Source organism: Taudactylus pleione, unplaced genomic scaffold (genome assembly GCF_031769625.1).
Source record: "Taudactylus pleione unplaced genomic scaffold, aTauple2 ptg000377l, whole genome shotgun sequence".
Taxonomy (NCBI): domain Eukaryota; kingdom Metazoa; phylum Chordata; class Amphibia; order Anura; family Myobatrachidae; genus Taudactylus; species Taudactylus pleione.
In genome coordinates, this window is record NW_028284778.1 from 2,220,428 (window position 1) to 2,246,324 (window position 25,897).

The 25,897-nt window shown below is 44.7% G+C and overlaps 1 long non-coding RNA gene across 1 annotated transcript; it reads left to right on the forward strand.

Moving 5' to 3' along the window:
• The first annotated feature begins 9,392 nt into the window (after positions 1 to 9,392).
• Positions 9,393 to 25,589, forward strand: LOC148508010 (uncharacterized). Its single transcript, XR_015869624.1, has 4 exons — positions 9,393 to 9,734; positions 11,771 to 11,820; positions 22,904 to 22,993; positions 25,324 to 25,589. It is a non-coding gene; the product is annotated as an uncharacterized LOC148508010 (long non-coding RNA).
• The last annotated feature ends 308 nt before the right edge of the window (positions 25,590 to 25,897 follow it).

The window sequence follows — 25,897 nt, forward strand, 5'->3', positions numbered from 1 at the left end:
AGGTCTGAATCGGGCCCTATGTTCCTGGAGACTCATGCATGTACAGTAGTCTCTGACAACTGTGAGACAGTAGGGGGCCAGCACGGAAGCTATACATGTGCCCTCTCCTCTCTTATTACAGTCCTGCCTGCATGTGTTTTACTGCCTGAGTATGCAAATACAGTAGCAGAAATATGCAACTTACATAACATAGGGCAAAATGTAGAAGCCGGCAATTTGTGGGAGCAGTCACCATTCTGGAGAGGTAGTCAGTAGATGAAACTGCCAATTAGTTTAAAAGCAAAACCAACATTTGGCCGATAATGGCCACTCTATCATAACGAGCAAAAGAGCAGATTTACCACTTTATTTAAAAGTTCTCTTCCCCCTGTCTCAAGGTTACCAGGACACTAACCTTCAAAGTTCAATGTAGAGATTTCACATATCTTCCACCCAACCTGCCTTACAGTATATAAGGGTCAGACATACAGTAGATGGCAGTAGTACTGTATATAAATTTATAGCATGAGTGTTATAAAAGTAGCATCTAGAGAATACATTCTTACAATACCAAATCTTTTATTGTATCTTGTAATCTGTATTGGTATTGCCTTTATATTATGAATCTTCTCACACTTATCATGCGTAAATATCAGAATATAACGTGTATATTTATATATAAAATTATACTTATACTTGCACCTATTATTTTAATGCAACAGGTTCGGTAAAGCCTTTTGTTAAATATATATATATATATATATATATATATATGTTTGTATATGCTCAATGTAGTAAATGTTGTTAGCAAAAGCTACAGATGTGCCCAGCTAGTTTGTTGCTCCATACACCATCTAGCTCTCCATGCATTTTGCGCCACACTCTAAGCCTTGAGTCACGCCACACAGAATGTTTCGTAACGGAATGTAGCGTAGCACTGGCAAAAAGTCATAAAGTGTAATACAAGTTTTTTGTCCACCAGGTGCCACTTTTCCTAAACTACACAGCACATGCCTCTGATTTCCAATGCATTTCCTATATCACTGCCCGATGATTGGCTGACAGAAGCAGTGATTTTGTATAATATAGCACAGCGTTTTCCTCATGGAATCAGGGCTGTAGAAAAATGTCTAATAAAGTTTAAAATCGTTAAGTGTGTGAGTCCTGTACTTTTATATAAAAATATTTCACAAGTACGCACAGCTTTTAATGAGGCAGGATAAATATTCACTAATGCTCCCCAACCAACATTCGCTTCTGTTCAATGCCGCTGAACTCAAGACATTGTCCACATCAACACAAGTTCTGTCATTTATACGGTATCTCAGTTGACCAAAAAGACGCACTCCCAGCATTGCTTATAGACTGAGCAATTGAAGTTCAGTATTTTTATCAACACCAACTGAACTCAAAACATTGTCCACAACTTCATACCACCTGGCATTTTTATGCTACTTTATGCCACTGTACTGCTGATGCACTGTGTGCCCAAGAAAGTGGTGTGTGGTGCTCCATTCAGTACGCCATGTAGCGCCCTGCTAGTCACGCTATGCTGTGGTGTATTGAGTCTCATAGTACTGTGCATGCCCAGTGGAGCTTATCAGGAGTGATACAGTGCATCAGCACTAGGCTGATGCATTGCTTGCTTTACACAACAGGTGCAACTATGGGCTAGAGGTTTGGTGATCGGCTTGCAAGAGTTGTCATCCCGGGTTTGAGACCTGGTAAGGGACTTTTTTTTTTAAATATTCACTACAGGACTTGGTGGTGTGTGAGTTCTGTCATTTATACAAATGCATACAGGTATCAATAAATACATATGTATATACAATATCGTTCAATGATATATTGTTCATATTGTCTAGTGTGTATGCAGTAAATAACCAATGATGCGCACATGCACACTTGCTCCCTTGGGTCATCAATGATATCCCCGGTGGGCTGTACATGCAGACCAATCTGGGGATATCATTAACAATGCTATGCTGGTGAATGCAGCCTGGCCTCCCCTCCCACCCCCGTTGTCGTTCCTCACTACTGGCATCAGCAAGTGTGCATACACTTGACAACGCCGGCACTGCTGCCGAGCCCATGGCTCACGATATCGGTTCATACACACCTCGTCTAGTGTCCATGAGCCATACTGTACAGTAAGTGGATACAGTCAATAAAGTATAGTAATAGTACTGTCAGGCTGAATTTATTGACATCTTTCCACATTGTTTTGAGACAAAGTGTCATTGTGTTTTTTTTCCACAGTTCCAGAAACCGAAGAGGTCCAGCTCCCCCACCCCGGCCCAGGAGGCTGTAGCCAGCTCCAGACGCTCATTTAGTTTTAGTAAGTACTGTAGGCTACATTGTTTTCTATCTCTCTACTTTCTTTCCTTTTCACAGTGTCTCTCTCCCTACTATACTCCAAAGACCCATCTCCAACCTCTTCTCTTTACACACTACTTCTTACTGTACTTGTGTTTTATTTATTTTTTCAGTACTGTACTGTACAGTATGTAGTCTTATACTGTCAACAATGTGTAATAAAGTACAGTAATAATATTGTTGGGCTTTATTTATTGACATTTTTCAAATAGTTTGATGGCAAAATTACATTGTTTTCTTTTCACAGTTCCAGAAACGGAAGAGGAGGAGGAACCCCAGGCCCATGAGGCCGCAGCCAGCCCCAGCCGCCCCTTTAGGATTTGTCAGTTATGTACACAACATTGTCTTCTATCTCTCTACTTTTTTTCCTTTTCAGAGTGTCTCTCTCCCTCCTGTACTCAAAAGACCCATCTCCAAACTCTTTTCCTTACACACTAATTCATTTTGTACTTGTGATTTTTTTTCAGTACTGTACAGTACAGTACTGTAATAATACCTTTAGTAATACTACTGTTGTAATAGTACTGTTATGCAGTACTGTAGGGTCTTTTTTTTCAGAATCAAACTGACTCTGCCAATTATTTTTTTTACAGTTACTCTGCCACCTGAACTCAGGTACCCCCCTTTAGGTAAAAAAGTGGTGACAGTTAAGCTGGCTAAATATTGTACTTCGGTGGGTCTGTACCAGCTACAGTATACTGTATATCTCTAAACAACATTGTTCACAGACATACAGTACTGTATTCTGTCACCTGTACAGCACAGTGAATGTCTGATATACAGTACTGCACAGATTCTGCGGAAATACTTTGTACACTTACTGCATACGAGTTGTGAAATCTAGGGGCCTGATACAAATACAGTATGTCTTTGGGGGATCCATTCTGCACAGGTCCTGTACTGTAGGTTCCATTGCCTGTATCTGTACAGCCTTACCCTTGACTGTGTCTCTCAGCTTCACCTCCCATGTCTTTCTGCCTCTTTTCCTACCCCCCTGTGTCTTTCAGCTTTCCATTTTGCCTTTCAGCTTACCCCTCCCTCTCTGGCTATGCTTCCTTGTGTTTATCAGTACGCCTCATCTTTCCCAGGAGTGTGGAGCAGAGGGGTGGTTAAAGATTGTGTTTTGCCCCCTCATGAACTTCTACACAAAGCAGAACGGGGATGAATGAAATGGAAAAATGGTTGAAGAGTTACTGTATTAGAACTAGGCAACTTTAGTTGTTGTGTTTTGTAATTGATTATACCTTTTTTTTTTTTTTATTAAATAAAACAGACCAAGCTACTCAGAGATGACAGGCGGATGGCCAGGGACCCCCACCGCTTAATAGAGGTACTGTACAGTAATAATTTTAATTTTATATACAGTATTGTAGCACTCTTTCTCCAGCAGGGCTCAAGGTGCTTAACACACAATGCACACACTGTGGATTAGGTACTGTACACTAATACAGAAGTAAAAAAGTAAACTAGAGTGCACAATACAGTAGGCGTTAAGCAGATTTGGTACAGATATTTTGGGTATTAACTTCCATTTCCTGTACTCTACATTCCACCCACAGTGGGATTACAATACCTTGGTTGTAATATTGTAGATTAAGCCTAAAAGAGATGACACAAAACACTGTATGTGGTTGCAGCATCTTATTGCTAGGAGTAGAGTCCCAGAATACAGAAGTCAGGTCCATGTAGTTTTTTTTATGCCATTATGAGAGTGCCAGGTGAGACAGCCATTTTGTGCACAATCAAAAATTACTTACAATATAAACTGTATTGATAGATCCATGTGAAGTACTGTCAGGGCCGGATTAACAATGAGGCGGATGGAGCTTCAGCTCCAGGCCTCCCATCAGAATAGGCCCACAGCAACTGCTATTTTGTTTCTGCTGCTGTACACAGAAAAAATAAATCCTGCTACAGCAGTGGACGATTCAGGCCCCCCCAGCCGCGGCCCCCGCTCCCAGCCCCCAGCCACGACCCCCGCTCCCAGCACCCAGCCGTGGCACCTGTGGATCAAACTCCGGAGCCAACATAGATTGGATAATCATGGCGGCACAGTGGGAGGCTTCACTAGCCCTCACTGCGCTGCACACCCACATGCAGTGACCCGGTGCCTCCTCTGCCCCATGTGATGTCAGGACACGTGACATCGCTAAGGTTCCACCCTGCCATCACCGTGCCCCGAAAGAAGCAGCAGCACAGCAATCTCAGGCAGATTCATGAAGGCGGCCTCCTAAGGTGAAGTGTCCAACCTTCTGACTGTATTTCAGTATTATGCACTACTAAGGTTGATATATATATTGCACTTTATGTTGCCTGTGTAAATAGTGAATGCCTGGACCCTGGACTGACTGTTTGTGTGTGTGTGTGTGTGTGTGTGTATATATATATATATATATATATATATATATATATAGATATATAAAATATATAGAGAGCATTTTCTTATATATACGAGGTATGTCTATAAAATAAGAGACTGTGATTCCACCTAGTAAAGAAAGCAGTCAGAAGCGGTTCTCACTGCATACGTAGTAACCTTGAACTTGTCTGAACCTGCATGACAAGCAGCAACACTCTTTGACGTTCAGTTGATTGTTATTCGCCATTTAATTTGGTTGTGTTTTCTGCAGAATGCCGAAAAAATGCTAAGCTTAAAGTTGAACAACGTGTCAATTTGACATTTTTAATAAAAAATTTTCGATATCAAAGGTGTAATTTTTCAAGAATGGGTTCCAGAAGGCAGAACAGTTACCCAGCATTATTATAAGGAAGTTTTGAAACAGCTGAGAGAGAGAAAGAAACGGCCGCAACTGTGGAAAAATGGTTTCATTCTTCACCAGGACAAAGCGTCTGATCACACAGCACTTTCTGTGAAGCAGTTTTTGACCGACAATCACATTACTACACTTGAACATCCTCCATATTTTCCCGATTTAGCACCTTGTGACTTTTATCTTTTCCCAAAAGTTAAATCAGTACTTAAAGGGACACATTTTGAATCAGTCGATGCTGTAAAGAAGAAACTGGCATAAATCACAGGGGCTCTGCACTCACCATAATAACTAACAATAATAATAATAAACATAATAAACAGTGGGGTTTTGGTTCATTAATTGATCAATGCATTTATGCTTGCAGCCCCCGTCACGAGACCCCACTTTACTGCAAGTCCCTACTCTATTGCTCAGAATTATAATAAATCATTTTGTGATCACATTTTCTCATTCACCCCTTTTAAACCTGTTTAAGCTAACTTGTGTCAGCTGCTTTCCTAGGTGCTTTGCAACAGGTGTGCTTGGTAACTGTCTCACGTTTAAAAGCAAAGTTGCTATGTGCTTTAAACCTTGATAGCATACCCTGAGTTTAACTCTAATGTGATGGCTATGTCCATGTTATAATTCTGAGCAATAGAGTAGGGACTTGCAGTAAAGTGGGGTCCCGTGACGATGGGCTGCAAGCTTAAATGCATTGATCAATTCGTGAACCAAAACCCCACTGTTTATTATTAGTTATTATGGTGAGTGCAGAGCCCCTGTGATTCCTATTTAAACAATGTGGTCACATACCATGCTGCACCCCAAATCTAGGAATGGTGAGTGCCGTGGATTAGTGCTATATATATATATATATATATATATATATATATATATATATATATATATGGAGAGAGAGAGAGAGAGAGAGAGAGAGAGAGAGAGAGAGCATGTATGATTTTTCTTATATATAAAAAAATATATATATGTGAGAATATATAAATATATATATTTATATATCATAAATATATATGTGTGCATATTAAAAAATATATAGAGCATGTATGTTTTTTCATGTGTGTATGTATTATAAATATGTATGTGTATATTTTAAAAAATATATACCGAGAACATAGATGATTTTTCATATGTATTTATCTCTCTCTCCTCAGTATGAGAGAATATCCAAATATTGCAGGTGCCCTCTTAAGCTGACAACCCCACCGGGAGGTCAATGTATAGTATAAGTGATCACGGTGACACTCAATGCAGAAAAAATAGGCTGTAGCTTTTGTGATCCTACATTTCAATGTTTATAAAACATTTTCTTCAGGTTGACTACAAACATAATATTTACCAAGATTAATACCCACACAGGACCATCCATGGCACCACTTCACAGAAAGATCTCAAGCACACTCTTTGTTTACAGCACACTTGTGGTGTGGATTCTCCGTGACGCCAAATCTTGTAAACCTGTGATGTAATCATGACGGGTGGCATCCCGCTGTGAAACGAAGCCATGGACTGTTCAGTGTGGGTATTTTGCTCTGTAAAGTATTATCTTAGGGCCTGATTCAGACCCACTCACGAGCGGCTGTCCGCTCGCAAGTGGGTCGATGGTATGCACTGAGCATGCGCACGACGGAGGGAGCTCCGTCGTGCGCATGCGCCAGACGCGACGAGCGAAGGATTTCCCTTTGCTCGTTGTGTCTCTTCAAAGGGGGCGTGCTGTCGATGGTGACTGACAGCACGCCGCCTTTGCTGGGCGTGCCGGGGGCGTGCCTCCCAAGGGAACGCCTCCCATCAAAAGCCGGCCCACTGACATCACTAGTGATCGCGGCCATCAAACTGCACGCTCGTATAGGCTATGGGTGGTGACCCACAGCTATACGAGCGTCCATGGGGACGCTCCATAGTTATGGAGGACGGCCCTCATTCAGAGCGTGCGCTCTGCTCAGAGCGTACGGCTCTGAATCAGGGCCTTAGGCCCTGATTCAGAGCCACTCGCTAGCGGCAGTACGCTCGTTCCGAGCGATGTTCGCATATCTGCGCATGCGTACGGTTTTTAGTACGCATGCGCGAACCAGTCAGTAAGGCTGAAAATCGTTTGTACGCAATATAGCGAGTGCCTGCTATTTTGAGTGACAGAATGAGGCGTATGTGGGTGGTAACAGGGGAAGGTGCTTGAAAACGGGGAGTGGAGATCAGAACGCAGGCGTGCTTAAAGGTCAAAACGGGCGTTTTATGGATGTGCATAATTAATATAGCAGCGTCATTGACCACGTCACTTGGTTTTTTTTAACTCCGAACTGCTCGCAAAATAGCGGTTGAAAAACCCAACCACAAGAATAGCGAGCAGTTCATATCCTGTTCGATGTACTCGATTAATCTAATAAATAGCGGACATGACGTATGGTGCGAGCGGCCAGGGGGCGTTTTTAACAAATAAACGAGCGTATGTTTTGCTCGCTCGTTTAGACTTAGAGGTGTGAACAGACTGCAATGTGCGAACGGATCATTTGAATAGCCACCCCTTGTTTTTGAACGAACGAACGCAAATAGCGAACGGCTCTGAATGAGAGCCTTAGTCTTTATTGCATTGAGTGCTGCTGTGATTACCTACACTATATATATATATATATATATATATATACATACATACATATACATATATATATATATATATATATATATATATATATACACACACACACATATATATTGGTTGCCTTCAGTAAGAAATGGATAACGGTAAGGAAAAGAACTGCGGCACTCCAAGACTGATTAATGAAGACAATGGTTGTATTAGTGTTTAACAAACCAACGTTTCAAAGTCTCCAGGCTTTTTTTTATCAAGGTTACACCATGCGTATTATAAAAACAATGAAAAAAACATCTTACCTTAAATACACCATGGAGCACGCTGATCTCTTGCAGACCGGGAGGCGGGGAGTGGCGCCCAGCCGGATCCGGGTCTCCCCGCAATTACGTCATCGCGGCGCGGCTAGACAGCTATGGCAACCAGCCTATTGCCGGAAGAGTCTCACCCGGTCTGCAAAAAGAGATCAAAGGATAACAAGTGTTACATCACGGGAAAAATATAATAATTTACAATATAATCACCACAACAGTTATATATAACAGGTGCCTGCTCTACTGCCAGGATCCTGGACAATCCACAAGTTTTTACATTGAAGAAAGTTACAAAGTATTACATCCAGGGGGCGGGGAAGAGAGTGATACAATGGCAGCCGTGCTATGCTGCCAGATTTACCAACACCCGGAATGCGATGCATCTGAAGATGGCGTTAGCCGCTGAAGCCTACGGGCTACACTGCGCATAATTAGCCGGTGGAGGGATCCTCCGGAACCCTCCCCGTCTATGGCCACCACACATGCGCAGCAGCCTCGGCACTGGCCGGCAGCTCTCCGTGGACATCACCGGAGCTGATACATCCTGGCGCAATAATCTCATTTTGCAATGTGATCATGGGCGTTATTGACATGCCGATTGCAAACCCTCCAACTATACCGATTTGGCCGGTACAGTACCGTTTTTTAATGGTCTGTACCGGCAAAACAGGCGCTGTACCGATTGTACCAGATGAGTACAATCTCCTGAAATCTATAGCAGCGCTGCGGGGACACAGACTCCCGCAGCGCTGCTGAGTGACAGGTGGCTCCGTCCGCCGTAGTTCTTGGCAGCAGACGCTGACATTACCACCAGGGCCAGCTGCCTCCAGCCTTCAGTACCCGTGGACACGCCCCCTTTATATATGACCACGCCCCCTTTAAAAGCGGCTACTCCCCTGTACCGGATCGTTACTAAAAGATGTTGGAGAGTATGCGATTGCATTGCAAAAGCGATCATTAATAAATGGCCTCATAAGTGACGATGAATAGAGCCCTATGTTTATCTGCAGTTTACCGTCCTGCCCGGAGCTGCATCATGTGACTGTTAATCGCTGCTCCCTATATACAGTAAACTGGGCAGTAACTGTAACGATTACATTACACCGCCTTATCCCCCTAGTTTCATTTGCACAATGTCGCCTTGCAAAGCAGTGGGGGCACTGAGTTCTTTTACATCGGCACTGAACTCCCTGATATCGCTAGTGAACGCCCTGGCATCGCTAGTGAACGCCCTGGCATCGCTAGTGAACGCCCTGGCATCGCTAGTGAACGTACAGGTACCAGCGGTGAAATAGCTGCACATTGCCTAAAAGAAGTAGCGGAGGCAGCGCTGCAGGAGGCCGGTGCCTGACTCCTGGGAGAGGAGGAGATGCTGCTCTCTATAGTGCTAGATGACGGCTCCAGCTCCTGACTCTCTTCCCCGCTGATGACACCTTCTCCTCCTCCACTGCCGCCGCCGCCGCCGCACCCCTCCCCGCTACACTGCACCATCACCCCGCTACACTGCACCATCACCCCGCTACACTGCTCAGCTGCCGCCGCTTACACTGTGACATTGTATCACTCTCTTCCCCGCCCCCTGGATGTGATACTTTGTAACTTTCTTCAATGTAAAAACCTTGTGGATCGTCCAGGACACGACTCTGCCCAAATATCACACCTGTGACGGGGCCACCTGCAGAAGGACTGCTCCAGCTGCTGAGGACGAAGGTGATCCGTTTATTGCGTATGGATACATGTTTCTATATTAATAATAATTGTATCATTTATTATAATTATATATTATTAAATGAGCACCCAGGCTTTTTGGAACTACTGGTCCCTTCAGTGCAGAATGATATCAGGCCTCCTGGAGCAGTATAGAGGAGAGATGTAATGGCTGATGATGAGGCTGATTCTGAAAACCTTATTTTTAGGTCTAGAAGACGTCTTTGCATTTATCATTCTGGTTTTTATTATAGATTTGATTTCAATGTTTTTATTATTTTATGCTTTCTTTGGACCTATTTTAAGTCGTTTTTGTTCTTTTCCAAAGCAAAAACTTGGCTTCCAGACAGTACAGGTATCGTTTCGTATAAATTGTGCGGATGTTTTGGGTGTTTTTTATTTGTTTATTTTTGCCAATCTGATGTCATTGCTCCGTATCCGTGTTCCCGTTGGACCCTGGTGCTGGAAGTGTTTGGTGTTTGCTGGATGCGCAGGCATGTGGGAAGTTGGTCGCCCAATACTTATTTAATGTTCTCTTCAGCACAAACCACTATGATATTTTAATTGAATACATGTGTTATATGGGTTGGGTATGGGATGCTGGCGCTCGGGATCCACGGCGGTCAAAATACCGACACCGGCATCCCGACAGGGTTAGGATACCGACACCTGTTGGTAGGTTTCCTAACTCTCTCCCTCCCCCTGTCCCTCCCTCCCCAGTGCCTAAGTCTAACTCTCCCCCCATAGGGGCCCATTGATCACTTTTGCAATATGATCAGCGCATGCCAGTAACGCTCATGATCGCATTGCAGAAAGTGATCTCTTAGGCTGGATGTATCATCCGGGACATGCAGGCTCCGAAAGGAGCCCGTCCCTGCGTTGCCTCCGGAGAGCTGCCGGCCACTACAGGGGGTGGTGCACATGCACATCCGCCATAGCCAGGGAGGGTTCCGACGGATCCTCCGTTGGCTAATAGTGCGTGGTGTAGCCCATAGGCTACAGCGGCTAATGTCATCTTCAGATGGCGTTAGCTGCGGGGGCAATATCGGGTAATATTGGTAATTTTGGCAGCATCGCTTCCCACATAGAAACCTATGAGGAGACGGCTGCCAGCGGTAATGGAGGGATCACAGCAGATAGTGAGGTTTGCGTGGGATTTGAGTAAAATTCAGTTTTATGTTCGATTTGATATTCAATTTTGCCTTTTAGTAAATCTTCAAATGCAAAACCGAATGAAAATCAAATGTCAAATCACACTCTAATCAAAATTGAACATTAGTAAATATACCCCTAGCTCTGCTGTTCTGCTTTTACGTTAGTGATCACTGTTCTACCACAGTTTTTGGAATCACATGGTTTTCCAGGAGTTGTGGAACTACAAGTCCCAGAATACATAGTTTGATAGTTATTCTAAAACTGGGTCAGTGAATAAAAGGTCCAGAAATCCTATTGCAGGAAATCCACACCCTTGTCCCCTTTTGTACTATAAACCCTTTCCATAGCAATGATACAGCCACAACTCTGCCCACGGTCAAATGTTTGCGTAAATCTTCAGTAATACACAGAAAATACCAGTGTGGAACATGTGTATAGTAATGCTCTCCATGCTTGTGAGTCACGGATGGTCTACCTCCAACAGACAATACATGTATGAGTGGAGTCATGGTAATGGTGGCAAACTCTGAACTGAGGAATGATGGAAATCACCAAAGTATATTGCCCACCATTAATGTTAGAGATTCGCTTATAGGAAATTGCAGAACTACATGACTGATTTGTGAAGGAAGATTTCTTGACATACACACACACTACACACACACACACACACAATACACACACACTATACACACACACGACACACACACTATACACACACACTATACACACACAAGACGACCCACACACTACGTACACTATACACACACACACACACACACACACACACACACACACACACACACACACACACACACACGTGGCTTTTTAGTCTATTATAAAGGCTTGTTTAGAATATAACTGGATTATTACATCTCTTACAGACTCTGTTGGAGAACTCCTGCTCACACACGCATTCCTCTACCTGTATTTGGTAAGTGCACTGGTTGTACCAGGGGCAGAACTATGGGAGACAATAGAGACGCCTGCCGCCGGGCTCCAGTTCTGAAGCCGTACAGTAACTAAACTTTTTGGTGCCCTGTGCCAGAAGGAATATTATTTGCCACCCCCCTTTTTTTTTTTTTAAATATTGACATAAGACGAAACACCCAAATAAAGGGCCATGGCCTCATGGGGAAGGGCCAGGGTAGGGATAAGGGAGGCCAGGAGATGCTGGGGATAATAGAAGAGGAAGCTACAAGTGAGAATGATAATGAACAGAAAATTGACAGGCCCAAACAGAGGCCCCTGCCCTGCGGTGCCCTGTGCCACGGCACTGGTCACACTACTCTAGTTACGGCCCTGTATATAACTCTCAGTCTGTGGCTTCCTGCTGCCCCCATTAACCTCCTCAACACCATGCCACTATCACATGCAGCTCTGTCCTCACTGATACATCACTCATCTCCTTATATACTCCGTGCAGCTGGGCAGGCGCACCAAGAGCGACAGCGGGGTGAAAGGGGTGTGGCATAATTGCGGGAGACGTGACCACGCCCCCCTTTGGGATCAAAAATATATTTTTGCAGGGCAGCAAAGTGGTGCTGGGGAGGGGGGCGCTTTGTTCCCCTAGCCCGGCGCATAGCCAGTGGGGGGTGTGACCAGTGTGATTGCTCCCCCACAGGCATAGGAGACTGCTGCGGCTGCTACTTAGCAGCTGCGAGCAGTCTCTCAGTGTAGCCCAGAACACAGCAGCATGTGCTGGGCTGCTGTAATGAAAGAGGGAGAGGCAGGCGGTGCGGGGCCCCTCCAGCAAGCCTGGGCCCGGGTAATTTGTACCCGCTCACCCCCCCCCCCCCCGCCCTCAGCGCCCCTGCTGCTGGGGGACCCTGCTCCTTCCTTATATAACTCTCAGTCAGTGGCTTCCTGCTGCCTCCATTCCCTTCCTCGCATCATGTCACTGCCCCTGTCACATGCAGCCCTGTACTCACTAACACATCACTCATCTGCTGATATACTCTCTGCTCATAGGTGTATCTATAATGGGTGCAGAGAGCCGTGCACACGGGCCTCTGTATTCAGGGGGGCCCACACCACACATCCTGCACCCATTCAATTATTTTACTTACTGTACCTGTCCGGGGTCCCGCGTCAGTCAGTGCTGCAGACTGAAATTACCGGGTAAATTGTGCAGCGGCCATTTTCCCAGTGATTTGCACATGCCCACCACAGATGTCTCCGGGAACATTGCAGGGGCACCATGTTCCCAGATACCTGCACATGCGAAGTAGACTTTAGCAAGAAGCCAGAGGCCGGAGAGGAGGGGGCCCGCATTGAGGCTGCACACTGCCCCTGTTTATTCTATTGGTGGGGGGATTCCTGCTCCTTCACTATAGAAGTCTGGTGTATCATTTCAAATGATTTCCAGTAAGACCGTGCTGGTGGTAAGGTGCCCATTACACACGCTGCTGTCCTGTGGAACCATAGTGCTCCACAATCTCCATTTGCTGAGGTTCACTGACCTTAAGTGCAATCTCATCCTTTTGCATGTTAAATGCTTTTTTACCTTACTAAGCAAATGTGATAAAACAAATACTCCAAAATTACCTTTACTATAAACTATGGCCCTGATTCAGACCCACTCGCGAGCGGCTGTCCGCTTGCAAGTGGGTCGATGGTGTGCACTGCCTATGCGCACGACGGAGGGAGCTCCGTCGTGCGCATGCGCGAGACGCGACGAGCGAAGGACTTTCCTTCACTCGTTGTGTCTGATCAAAGGGGGCGTGCTGTCGATGTTGATTGACAGCACGCCCCCTTTGGTGGGCGTGCTGGGGGCGTGACTCCCAGCCGGGGGCGTTCCCAAGGGAACGCCTACCGTCAGAAACCGGCCCTACTGACATCACTAGTGATGTCAGTGGGAGTGATTTTGGCTCTGATAGAGCCAAAATCACTCCGGGCCTTGCAGTTGAGAAACTCCACCGCAGGCTCCGGCTCGCAGTGGCGATGGTCAAGACCATCGCGACCATCAACCTGCACGCTCGTATAGGCTGTGGGTGGTGACCCACAGCTATACGAGCATCCAGGAGGACGCTCCATAATTATGGAGGTGGGCCCTGATTCAGAGCGAGCGCTCTGGTCAGAGCGTCCGGATCTGAATCAGGGCCTATGGCCCTCATTCAGAGCCGCACGTTAACAACAGTACGCTCGTTGCGTTCCGATGTTGACTAACCGCGCATGCGTCGGTGTTACACTGCGCATGTGCGTACGGCAGATTGCAAGCTTTTTTTCTCTCGTTCCTAAAATAGCGTACAGGAAGTGACATGTCAAATGTGATTGACAGAACAGGGCGTTTTTGGGTGTTGACGGGGGTGGAGATGGAAAAACGCAGGCGTGGCGAGGCGTTTTTTGGGCGTACATACATTAGCAGATGCGAACGTCAAATGTGTTCGGACCGTCTCATACGTCACTGGAACATCCTCTTTCCCTTCAAAATGCTCGCACAGCTTAGGGTCTGGATTACTCGACCACATTGGCGATGGCCTTCTCCTCCGTCCCGGGACTCCACGATGTTGCAGCGATTAATCGTGGGTGGTCAGAAAAGCAATTAGTGTTGGATTGAAAACCGGCTTGGTATGTGTTTGGAAAGCAGTTTATTGGGATAGCACAAAAGCGTACGCAGGTGGAAATCATACCTGCTAATGTCAGGATTACACAATCAATTTGCGTACATTTTTGGGGTTTTATTTTGGCCTCAATTTGTTGTTTATGGCCTATTGTAACAATAATGTCATCATGTTTTAATTAGCTCCCCTTTTTTTTTATACTGTGGAATTTGCATCGTTATGTGAATTTTTAAACGTTCCTTAAAGAGGCCTTTTTTTAAAAAAAATGAAATTGTTTTTTTTGTCAGTTTTTGCCTTTAGGGCCAGGATTAAATGTAACCCATTTGTACAATAATGTCACAATACAATGTCAGATTTTTTTCAAAAATTTATTGTTTAAACACAAACAAATTGGCATAATATTTTTTTGCCTTTTTTTTGTGGCAAAGATACTTTTTCAAAAAAATAAATAAGCCATAACTGCTAACATAAACGTACAAAAATAAATTAAAAACATTTCACAAGAAAGGAGAGGGAAGTTTTAACCAGAAAGGAATATGAGCTAAGCACAGAAGGAGTGTGGGAAAAGTCGCCATTGCTGTCACCGTTTTTTCGCCCGTTTGGATGGGGGAGGGTGGGCGCCAGACCGGGTCCGGGATGCCATCGGGCTGGCCTGTCCAGAGGCAGATGTTGTGGCCTCTGGACTAGGCACAGGGCTAGGCACATTTGGAGGATTGGCTGATTTTGTGGAGGATGAGGTGGAGGATCCTGATGTTCCGGCAGGAAGGGAGGTCGGCTCCACCATGAGCTGGCGAACGAGCTGCTCCAGGGCATCGGCGATGCAGATGTTGGCCCTGGTATTTTCCGCCAGGGCCTGACCAATGGTCACGTTGGCCACAGCATTTTGCTCCAGGGCCTCAGCCACCCGTATCAGACTGGCGTCCATCCTCTGCAGAATCTCCGTATGGAAATCCGATTTTAAATTGAGTTCTGTGAGGAGGCCACTGCCTGCGAGGGGGCACGCCCTGGACTGGCTTCTGCAGGGTCCTCAGCCGGATGTACTGGTTCCTCCCCTGCAGAGCCAGCAGAAATTCTGCGGCCAAGGCTCCCCTCTGGAGCAGACTCATCCGCCTCTGTCTCTGTTAGGAAAAATGAGAAAAGACTCACATTAGAATCTACATATTGGCACGATAGCATTTCAGAGTTGGTGACATCACAATATTTACATGGGACAACATGAGGAGCCGCAAAGTCTGGCATGTCCGTATCCATGTTGGACACGCCAAACACCTCCACAAGCTGCACACACCCCTGTGCCAGCTCTTCTAAGTCTGTCAACTCCAATGACACAGGGGTGGGACCCCCACCTGTCCCCCTTGCATGCCTAGCCCTGTCGGCAAGTTTTTGCTTGAGACGATATTTGAAGTCTGCCCATCTGTGGAATGAAATTGGAACCATTATCCTTTTGTTTACAATGGTGTTTGTTTATAGGGTGGGAAAGTGTTTACTTACCGCCGTTTGACATCCCGGGCTAGACGGACATAATCACCCACCCTATTGACAGCAACGGCGACCTCCTCCCACATTCTCCACTTCTGGCTTTGGCTCATATTCCTGGCTGCCTGGGGCAGGATGTCAACACACTTCTGGATCAAAACCTCCATCTCCTTGCTTGTGAAATGTGGCTGCCTTTTTTTTTTGCCAGCTTTGGCGGGTTGACTGGGGCCAGCAGTCTCTTCCATGTCATCGTCCTCACCTATTTGGGTAAATATGCAGATTTAGCCACTTCACAACTTGCACAATATTATGTTTGAAAAAAATCATTGAGACAAAATGCATGAAGGCCTTACCGCCGGAATTTTGCCCATTGTTTCCCTGGTCTGAAGCCATGTCTCTGCTTCCAGCATGAAATCAACCAGAAATTCAATGTGATTTCGTCACGTATTTATACATGCGTCCTTAGTTTGCGGCCGCATCATTGATTGTGCGTCCCTATGATTCATCCTTAATTTGTGCGGGAAACTAAACACTAGTTATGGCTTGGTGTGTGTGGATTCGAGGTGGCGTTGTTGGATTATTGGCGGTTACGTTGGTTGGAGTTTGTGGTTTACGGTTGGAGGATTTGGCGGATTTTGGCTTTTTTTGGGTTTGCTACAGTTTATTTTTTTATCCGTTCGCATTTTTGTTGTATTTTTTTTGGGCCTCGTTTCCTGATTTGGTAAGTTTTGTGAAGTCTAACTTGTGGCCAATTGGTGTCTACTTCTTGTTTTTTATTTAATATTTTCAGCTTAACACTAATTTCATCTCTTTTAGTTTTTTGTGGCTTGCGGACCCAAAGACCTTTTTGAGGGAAATCTTATATATTAGCTCTTGGTAAGTCCATTATTTTTCTTGCATTTGCGAACTAATTAGCGCATTTTTCACTGTTGGTCTAGTGACTTGCATTTGCGAACTAATTAGCGCATTTTTCACTGTTGGTCTAGTGACTTGCATTTGCGAACTAATTAGCGCATTTTTCACTGTTGGTCTAGTGACTTGCATTTGCGAACTAATTAGCGCATTTTTCACTGTTGGTCTAGTGACTTGCATTTGCGAACTAATTAGCGCATTTTTCACTGTTGGTCTAGTGATTTGCATTTGCGAACTAATTAGCACATTTTTCACTGTTGGTCTAGTGACTTGCATTTGCGAACTAATTAGCGCATTTTTCACTGTTGGTCTAGTGACTTGCATTTGCAAACTAATTAGCGCATTTTTCACTGTTGGTCTAGTGACTTGCATTTGCGAACTAATTAGCGCATTTTTCACTGTTGGTCTAGTGACTTGCATTTGCGAACTAATTAGCGCTTTTTCCACTGTTGGTCTAGTGACTTGCATTTGCGAACTAATTAGCGCATTTTTCGATGCTTATTCATCATGTAAACCAGTTTTTGTTTTCCCTTTACCATTTTTGGCTTACATTTGAGCCCTATTTGACGTACGGTGTGCAATGTCGTTTTGATCGATGCCCAAATGTGTGTTTCGCCTATTTTATGTTTTGGCTTGCACCAATTTGACAAACATAAAATCACCCTATAAATTTTTGATGTATCATTTTTGAATTGTTTACAGTTTTGACGTATCATGACAATACCCCGGCATGTAAGCAGCTATGGATGGTATCATAAAGCTAAGTTGTTTTATGTTACTTTTGGGGTGGCTCAAAAGCCTTACATTGTAAACTTTGAATTTCAGGTAGATCTGGGGCGAATTGTTCTGGCCCTGCTCCCGGAAGCCGACCAACCTCAATCTCGTCCCAGGCGTAGGCATCGTAGGCATGCAAGGCCCCAGATATTTCAAACACGTGTCACCCTTTTTGGAATGCCCGATGATGAGGTTTTAAGACGCTACCGTCTACCTCCCAAAATCATCATAGACACTCTCTCATTAATAGAAAGTGATCTTGAGCGGCAAATTGACAGTCCAACAGCAATACCACCACTGACGCAATTAATGGCGGTGTTACATTTCTGTGCCTCAGGATCGTTTCAAACAGCGGTGGGAATAGTGGCGGGCATCTCCCAATCCTCCTTTTCCCGGATCCTGAGGGCAGTGATGGAGGCACTTTTCAAGCACCTCCATCATTTTATTAAAATGCCTTTGGATATGGGTGCCCTTAGTGTGGCCAAGGCCAATTTTTACCAAATAGCTGGCTTCCCACACATCATAGGGGTTGTGGATGGTACTCACATACCACTTCAGCCTCCAGCATGGCTGGAGGCAATATTTAGAAACAGGAAACACTATCACTCCCTGAATGTAATGGTGGTATGTGATGCCTCCCTCCAGATCCTGTCCCTGAATGCTAAATTACCAGGAAGTGCACATGATTCCTTCGTCATCCAGCAATCAGGGATATGGCAGAAATTATCCAACCTACAAGCTGGTGATGCGTGGCTTCTGGGTAAGTGGAGACCTTTAGTACATAACAATGTTAAGCTTGATACACAGTGTTCCTGATGTTGTCTATTCTTTTTCATAGGAGACAGTGGATATCCTTGCATGTCCTGGCTGCTCACTCCTTATTTGGCTCCCACACCAGGACCACAAAGTGAGTATATTTCCACACTTACAGCCACCTGGCAAGTGGTGGAGCGCTGTATCGGCCTTTTAAAAGGCCGATTCAGATGCCTCCACCGCTCTGGTGGCGAGCTCATGTATTTGCCGGATATGGTGTCGAAAATTGTGGTCCTGTGTGGGATATTTCACAACATCGCCATAAGGAGTGATGTCCCAATGCAGCCAGAGGATGCCTTACCTGAGGATGGCCCCCCCGAGGTTGGTCGGAGGTCAGTATGTGGGGGGGCCATACGCGATGATGTGGTGGCCAGATTTTTTAGGTAAGTTTTACCAAAACTACAGTGTTTATACCTAATGTGTTTGTGTTTGTTTGCGAACATCTAATTTTGTTTTATTTTTTTCACCATCTTCTGTTTGTTCACATAATCTTTGGCACTCCAACGCTCACTACTTCCTGCTACCCTTACCAAACCTGGATCTGGTCATTTTGGGCATATATTCTGGAACCCATATCGCAACGCCATGTTTGTGGAATCATGTTGGCATGGTCCTTCGTCAACCAGTTCTTGATTGCTTTGTTTTTTTTTATTATGTATTGGTATGTGTTGTATTTGAGATTATCACTGTTTTTTTTTTTTGGGAGTGACCACTTTGATTTCTCAGTTATGTTGTGAATAAATGTTTGGAGAGTGAAATGGTCTTCCTTTTTTTGGACGTTACCAGCAAGTGTAACCAGGTTATCACACCTTACATTTGACTAAGGGGTAATCCAGTACTGACGCCAGTTGAGCTAAACTGAAATATGTTTTCAGGTTCCCAACCCACACCAAAAGGAAGCCTGTCCAAACCTTTGGATTTGTAAGATTGGCCTAAGCAGCTTGCACACCAACTAGGAACCTGTAAAATGTAGAAATATCTAATTGACACTACACCCAAAAAGGGAAATGACATTGTTACTGTTATGTGTTTCTTGTGCCTGTTTTACATACAAATACAAAACACAATCTAACTTTTAAAAAGGGAAATCCTTGCAGGAACAGTCTACTTATGTCAGGGTAAACTATCTTTGTTTTGGAAAAAAAGAATGAGCCAGAACGTATATTAGAAATAAAATATTTATTTATAAAACGAAAAAAAAAAAAAAAACTACTGGCGAAGGATGCCAGACAGCCGGTCAAGGGCCACAAGAACGCCAATGACATGTTGGCACATCTGGGCAACACATTCGTCCACCTCTTGCCGACGCCTCTGTTCCTCTGTGGGTGAGAAAAGTGTGTGGATTAATAAAACAATAGGGAATCCACATTAAAAAAAAAAAAAAAACAACGAAATCACTCCTAAACCTAAAAAAAGCAAACCAAAACAAAAAGGGGGTGCTGCCAAAAAGACAAGGCCTATGTACAAATTCACACAGGTGTGATATGTGTATGTTGAAATCAGCAGGAAGAGGTAAAGGCAAACTGCTAAATCACCAAAAGTAAACCAAAAAAACACGAATAAAGGCACGACACATGATTACATACAAACAGTTTGTGCTTTAAAAAAATGCGAAAGAAAAACATACCGGGAGCCAAAACGGGAGCTCCGGAAGTCCCTCCATGTTCTTCCTCGGAGGAGCCTTCATTCCCCAAAGAACAGGGAGGGGTAATGACGGACTCCGGGGAGGGGGTAATTGGAAGAGGGGTGGGTGGAGGAGAGGGGGAAGTGGGACGGAGGGGAAGGAGGCCCGACATTTCCGGGAGAGGGTCTTGGAAGGCTGGGGAGGAGGGGGGAATTATTTGGGGTGGAGTGTTGTCTGGGGGTTGGGGATAGTGGGCGGGACCGCCGTCTGGCCGGACGGTGACGGCGTAGTCTTGGCTGTCCCCCTAAAATATGTCAAACAAATTGAGGTTAGTTTCTGGCCAAATCCGGGTCCCAAAAAAAAAAAACCACACCAACAAAAAACATGCAAATATGAGTAGAATGAATAAATCAGAAATAGAGGGAAAACATGGCCATGCAGATATGAGTACAAATAATAAATAGGACAGACAGGAAAACATGCACACGCAGATATGAGTACAAATAATAAATAGGACAGACAGGAAAACATGCACACGCAGATATGAGTACAAATAATAAATAGGACAGACAGGAAAACATGCACACGCAGTTTGCCCCACAAACACAAACATGAAAACCACAATACATAACACTTTCCTGTATCTGCATGCGAAAGTATGCCAGCAAGCGGGACGTTCGCCGTTGCAGGTCTGACCACCTGCGCTCCAGCTGCCCGATGTTGCGGCATGAGCCGAAGGACCGCAGGCGGGACCGTGCCTCCGCATACGCGGAGCGCTTCTGCCGGTTGGTGATGGGTGGAGGCTGGCTGGTGATACGGCGATCCATCACCTCCGTAAGCACCAGCAGCTCGCGCCTGGTGAATGCGGAGGCTCTCATGATGGCAATGGTGTTTTTCATAAAAATCATTTTTGATAAAGTGGGCAAAAAATTTCTGATTGGCTAATGTATTTTGGAAATTAACAGGAGCAATTTTATTGGTTAGTGTATGAGTCATGTGTTCGACAGGGCCAGAAATCTCTGGAGAGTTATGATAGGCTTGATGCAGTGACATGCGTAAACAAATTTAAATAAAGAAATGAACCCCGGGAAATATGCGGGGATCCACAGCAATAGAACAATTGTTTAATTGTGGTTCACATGTATTTTGACCAATAAAAGCGAATGTTTCATCCGTACGTATTCTGCGGGTAAACACAAACACGGACAAGAGTAAAGTTTCTGGCATTGTGTTGAAAAAAAAAACACAATTAAGCTAATTGATACATTGATTGGCATGATACGATTGATGGAGGTAGGCAGAATAAAGGAGCAGGTAATCGACATCTGACAAGGCCACTTCCGGTTTATACTTGTGCGTGCGTTCCCTTCAAGCCATTTCGGGGATGTACGCTCGCTATTTTGCACGCTCGTTAGTTAGAGGAGGGGTCGTCAGAGTTTAGGGAGGAATTTTAGATGCGAACGAAAATACGAGCGAGCCATTGAATTTAAATAATTTTGTACGTACGCCTAACGTACGTGCACCCGCTTGCGAGTGGGTCTGAATCAGGGCCTATGTTCCATTGTCAAGGGACAGAAAGTTTAGAACTTGGGACTGTCGTCTGAAACCAGATATGACAACTCAGGCACTGCCATTAGGAATTGTGCGCTCTGGAATGGATCTTTGTAGTTACCAATCCCTTTGGCTTTAGGCCACACCCTATTTAGCCATGCTCCATCAAATACGGTGTTGGGTACAGCTCTGATTGATGGGTGCCTGCGCATGTACAGATCGTCCTCACATGCAGTGACCCCTGTGCTGCAGCCTGATTGACAGGCTGTGGCCATTTGGGGCCAGGACAGGGGTGATGCTGGCCTGTCTCTCAGAAAATGAGGGTGTGTTGCCCCCATTATCTGGGAGTGCTGAGGCCAGGGTCTGTGCTTCCCTGGCCTCGGCTACGGAGCTGCGATGGGCAATCTCACTAGCCTCAGGGTTACACAGATGGCCAATGGTATAGCAGATAATCCGAAGTTGAGTCTTAAAAATGAGCGAATCTTGCGCTTTCTTCCTTCTTAAGTACGGTGCGGTTGAGTCTGGTGTTATGTCTGTCCCAGGTGATGTCACTGTGGAATCCTGCGTAATCTTCCCTGCATCAGACCTCTCCCATCCGATACTGTTAATTAAGGAGTATATGGAGGGATACGAGAACTGCAGGATTTCCTACGTGTGTGTGTGTGTGTGTGTGTGTGTGTATGTATATATATATAGTCCAAATAGGTCCACACACGTTCAGTATCAAATAGGTGGGATGACTAACCCATAGGGGACCACATGAATCCTCTTTTTAAAAATATGTAGAAAAAAAGGGGTGCACTCACCAGTCTTCTAAAAGCATTAATTTACTGCATACCAGTAACATTTACAGCATTAGAATTCCGACGTTTCGGTCCTGTAAGTGGACCTTTGTCAAGGTTTTCATTTTATTATTTTATTTATATATATATATAATTATATTTTTTTCTGTTTTTTTTTCTTTGATTTTAGAATGGTTTCAGTAAGATATGGGAAGTTTTTACATTTCATGTGAGCATTCACAGAATATCCCTTTGTGGTTCCTGAGGGGCCTAAACACTACTCTTTCCAAATTCCTTACTGTATATCGGAACGGCTGAGGCCTCCGCAGTAACCCCAATTCCACGTTACCCTCACAGATCTTATGCTTCCAAACATCAGAGGTAGCGGCTGCCATGAACTCTCCAAGATGTTCCCTCCAGGAAGCTCCTGGGGATTATAGTGCCTGTTTTTTTTGTTATATTTAGTTGAGCAATTGTTTTCCCTCCAGATAACTGTATTTTTTTTTTCTCGCTCTCTCCCAGTCTGTCCCATTACTACGGATGCTACAGGGCAAAGTGGTCACCCTGAAACTTGAGTTATTGTGCTGGTAATCGTTATACCCACTGTCAGAGGTGAGTATATCGTGTGAAAAGCCGTGTGAGCATTGCTACTTCAGAACTTCATTTCAAGAGAAGATAATGTTGTAAATGGCCAGTAACCCTGAATGCTAAAGCCTTTGGGCACAGTTACTAAGCCGTGGCTTTGACTGTGGGATTTAAAATAACAATAATAATTAATATACATTATTTTCTTCTTAAATTTAGTGGCCAGAACTGCCGAAAAAGTGGCTGCTTGTAAAAGCCGATGTTGATATTTTAAAAGTTTCATTGTTATAAAAAATGGTTCAATTGTATTAAGTGTTTTACCTCTTACATGATCGGATTTTTTTATTCCCCTGTAAATATTGGACAATACTAATAATAACAAAAGTGCAGTGTTGTTGCGCTTTAACTGTTAGCTGCAGTGAACCTATAGTACAGGGGCAGGCAATGTGTGGAACTACTTATCCCAGCATTCCTGATAAAGTGTTAGCATGCCTTAACTGTAAAACTATGACAGGGCATGCTGGGATGTGTAGTTCTGCAGCAGCTGGTGTGCCGTAGGTTGCCTACCCCGTTATAGTATATTGTACAGTTGTGTAGCTGTTCCTTGTTAAAGCATAAATTACGTGTGGTGGTTGTAACATGTTACTCAGAGGCCTGTACTTCATATTTATAATGTATCAGAGGGTGAATTGAGTTCAGCATAATGTACCGCCACCTGCGCACGCCGCACACTATAGTGCTGACATCGCAAGTTTTCCATGGGGTGTGAGGGGAAAACCTGCAATGCTGGCAGGACACGGTGTGCCGTTCTGGAACAGCAAATTGTTTCGATATCGGGAATTGAATTTCCCCAAAGACTGTACAAGTGAACTGAATAATATGTATGAAATTACTGTAGTCATTTTAGTTAAATGCAATATCTAAATTAACCTTTCAGCCCTGCAGTAGGTTGTTGTGTTGAGAGGGGGATTCTCTAGCTGAGCAGCCATTGACAGACCTGCAGACTTTCTCTATGCATTGTGGGTATAGGCCCACAAGGGGAAGGATACTGGGATAGCACAGATGGCTATACTGCATACTTGCCGACATTTCGGCAGGGGAATCCGGGAGGGGGCTGGCAGGTCCGTCCAGCAGGGAGGATGGAGGCGGGTCAAATAGGCGGAGCGGGGGCGTGCCGATGCGATCGCATCATAGTGGCCCCGCCCCCCACCTTATAATGCCAATATTATTGGCATTATAGGGCAGGGGGCGTGGCTACAATGACGCAATTCAGCGCAAATTGCGTCATCACACCCCCGTACCGCCCAATTTTGCAGCTGGCGCGGGGGTTAGCGGGGCTTTCCGGGGGACTTGCCTAGTCTTGCGGGGTGTCGGGAGCGGCACCCGATTTTTGGGAGGCTCCCGACAGTCCCGGGAGAGTAGGCAAGTATGCTATACTGCCTCCTATTAGGCTTGAATGATATCCTATTGGGCACCAGCTTAGAGATGTGGGGGATTCATCTGTCTGTAAAGCAGTTGGGGAATAATATTTTACTTTCCAACAGAGCTGCAGGGTTACATTGCACAATATAAGTTACCTCTGGTTCATATCTGGAACTTCAGTTTTATGGTACGCTAGTCCCCTTCATGAAATGGCAGCTGACATCACATTGGGATTAGTGTATGATCAGCGCTAGCAGGCAATGCACCAAATAAGATTTGTATTTGGGAAGAAAAGCCCTAATGTGACATTAGCTGAGGACACACTGGCTGATATATCGGGCATTCAATTGAACAGCAGATATAACATAGGAGCGTCGACCAGTGTGTACCAGCTATATATCTGTGAACAACGTCGTTCAGACATATGGCGTCGGCTGTACAGCAAAGTGCAGGTCAGCCATCAACCCGTACACTTGCTGCAGAGGCTGCCGGTGACTGACAGCTCAACTGGGCGGGCAAATGATCACCAAGTAGTTACGTCAGGCACAACATATTGGGCTGTCGATTGTTCAGTATGTATACACTTACCAATCGTCAGATACGATGGCAGATCGGCTATAGAGAACATCTGCCAGTGCTAGTCAATTAAATAAAATGTTGCTTGACCTGCATGCAAAAATAATTTCCCCTCCTGTAATATCTGCTTTGTAATCTTGAAACCAGCTGCACACCTTTAACACTTTGCTATTTATTTTTATTAAATGCATAGCGAAAGATTTTATTCACCATCGCAGCTGTGCAGGTTATAAGAAGTGTATTTGTACTTGCACCAGGCTGTGCCATAACCAAATGCCCAGTTTGGTGAATGTAGGGGTTATCTGAGTCTGTCTCTCATGTACTTTAATAATGTTATTTTTTTTCTTTTAATGTTGCAGCGATAATAATAATATACAGGATTATAAGAAGCACTTCAACATATACCAATAAGTCAAACCCGGATGATGTGGTTATCAGTACTTCCTGCAAATCTACGGAAAGTGGTGACTGATGGAAGAATGATGATAAGATTGCTGGGGCAGCTGTTCTCTACATTTCTACCTGCCCACTCCAGTACCTCAGTGTCTTATAGGGGGAAATTCAATCAGGGGTTTTAGCTCAAGGTCAAAGTGCCCAGAGCTATTCACTTATTTCCTGCGACTAGCCCCGGAAGCGATGGTTAATGCTGATTTTTGTTCACACCTCAGAAAGGTGCTAGAAGAAATCTGTGTTAAGTGCACATTTTCGGGGCTAGTCGCGGCTTACAGGGGGCAGTATTTAAGTAGCTCCGAACTTAACCCAGAGCTAAAGACCCCTTGTAAGTCCCATGGTTAATTTAATTCCCCCCAATGCTTTATATTGCATTTTTCTAGAACAGAATGCACTTATGCATCTTCGGGGTCTGTTTGTTAATGGGAGACGAGCCCTAAATCCACCAAAAATGGGCATTTGGGCTTTTGCCTATTTATCAAG